Source organism: Pterocles gutturalis, unplaced genomic scaffold, assembly GCF_000699245.1.
Source record: "Pterocles gutturalis isolate BGI_N339 unplaced genomic scaffold, ASM69924v1 scaffold3830, whole genome shotgun sequence".
Taxonomy (NCBI): Eukaryota; Metazoa; Chordata; class Aves; order Pterocliformes; family Pteroclidae; genus Pterocles; species Pterocles gutturalis.
In genome coordinates this window covers 44,034-46,402 of record NW_010137972.1, presented here as the reverse complement: position 1 = coordinate 46,402, position 2,369 = coordinate 44,034, and positions in this window count along the sequence as shown.

Below are 2,369 nucleotides of genomic sequence, written 5' to 3'. Positions count from 1 at the left end.
GTTTCCCAGAGTGGCAGTCCTCTGATTTCACCAGAAGAGGTGCCTGGGGTCCCTTCCTCCTTTGCTCTATGAATTTAAAAGGCCTGTACACACTCACACAAGTATCCAACACATTTCCTGACTTAAGCCAGTCCTCTTAGGCTTGCCGAGAAAAAAAAAAATAAAAGTAATCTAAATCTATTGAATAAAAGAAGCTAAGGGTTATCAAACAGTTGAGAAACCTCGTACAACAGGAGGATAACGTTCAAAATTGAGTACTGTTGCTTCTACTGTTTTCTCTGCAAAAATAAACGAAGTTTCTTGTAAAAGCTGTAAGCTGCTTATTCATTAGATATTTTTTTCTTTGCTGCTAGTAATAGCTACACAGTCTTGTTCAGATCCCTCAGGCTTTTGCTGGACAACTCTTCAACCACTGCTTTCACTGGCAATATCTACTTCATCTTTTGTGGAGGCTGTGGTTAAGCAGCTTTTGCTGTATTTGCTTCCATTTCTTGTTCTTATTTATTCTAAATTGGTGTTGGAGGGTGGCAATAACTTTCTCATTAAAAAAAGAATATAGACAAAACACAAGAAAGAGAAGTAAGAAAGGGTTCCTAATCTGGTGATGCAATGAAGTGAGAAACCTGTATCTACAGTTCTTAATTCGTTTGACATGCAGATTTTTGTGAAGCAGGCTGCGGTCCCTACTTCTGCAGCCTTATTATTTAATAGTATCTTTCCTTAATTTGTTAATACTTTTTTTCTAGTTCACTGAATAGCTTCAGCTCCCTAAAATTCCTTGTACTCAGTCACAAAGTACTTGAAGGGGTGCCTGAGGAAGTCAAATTCCCTAAATCCATACTGTTTCTGTAGGCCTGAATCATAGAAAGAGGTAGAGTGCTCAGGACTAGTCTGTAGGTATCTGGATACTCCCTATAAGCCACGGGAACATTAAGTGCTTTGGACCGGAGTCCGGCACATTGGCTGCATGTTCTTTACAAGATATACCAGGTGCTACTGGAAATAACTTGCTCTACATGCAGTACACAGCTCTGAACCTCTCCTGGAGGTAGGGGCCCAATCTCTTCTGGCAAAACCGAAAGCCAGGTTTGTGTCTGTGGCCTATGGGCCCCTTTTACAATGGAGTGTGTGCTGGGGCAGAGACCACAATTCCCTCTGCTGCCTGAAAGGTGACAAGCCTCAGCCTCCCAGCTTAGAAGAGGAAGCTCTGGGCTGTACTGGATGCCTCCACAGCTGTTCTGCCTGACTCCCCAACTGGAGGGTGAAGCATTTGTTTCTCCTGTGAATGGGCCTGAATTCATGATACACACATATTTAAAATCTATAAATAATCACCAATTAAAAATACTGAAATAAACCTTGGAAGAAGAGCAAGGACCCAAGCCTGTCTGTTTCTCAGAGAATGCACTAACTGGCTTTCATCCTTCATGCAGGGTAGAGCAGCTTCAGCAGAAGGGCTGGAGAGTTCGCTTCCCCCTGGCAGAGCAGCCCAGAGACTGCGCTGCAGGGCTGTGGGAACATGGCCCTGGAGCTCCTGAAAACGGCGGCAGGGTGACTGGGAGCTCCTGAAAACGGCGGCAGTGTGACTGTGCCTTGGATACCCCAGCCACTGCCTGCAGTTACAAGAATAACAGCACAGCTACTGGAATGGAAGTCATGGTAAGTGCTGGTTTATTCAAGTGACTAAAGGTAGAGCTACTGTGTCTGATACAGATTTTAGTCTCTTTTGTGTCTGGTGTGTGTTTTAGTGGGCAAAAATCAGAAATACTCTAGGGAAGCCCCTAAAATATGTGGTTTATTCAACTGTCACTGTAGTATTTTTGCCCGGTTTTCTTGCCTCTGTCATTCTGCAACTTGACACAGGCTGTGGTTTTGCACATGTCCTTTTCCTTGTTCGTTTGGGTTTGCAGTTGTATTGTTTCCCATTCTTGCTCTATTTTATTTCAGTGTAAGGGGAATTACAGGTTTTTTAGTCACATGCTCCCATGCACCAGTATACACAGGTTTTTTTGATCACATGCTCCCATGTACAAGTGTACTGGACTAGTTATATGAGATCCAGTGGTGGTGACAGAAAGGATATGGGTTTCTTTTTTTTCTTGTTGGTTTTTTTTAAATTGCTCTCAGCTATAGATAAATGACGAGTCCTTTTATTAACAAGATGAATACTGTTGTGCGCTCTCTGTCCTAAAACTACTGCTAAGAGACCTGTGCATTTGTGATGCTCACAGACTTCTTGACAACCAAGGGAAGGAATAAGAGATTTTCTCAGTGTCTTTTCCTCCATCTGGAGGGCAGCCAGCAATATTTTGTTAATTTTCAGTTGTTTCCCCCCCCTTTTTTTTTTTTTTCCGCTAGGAAGTTCCGGC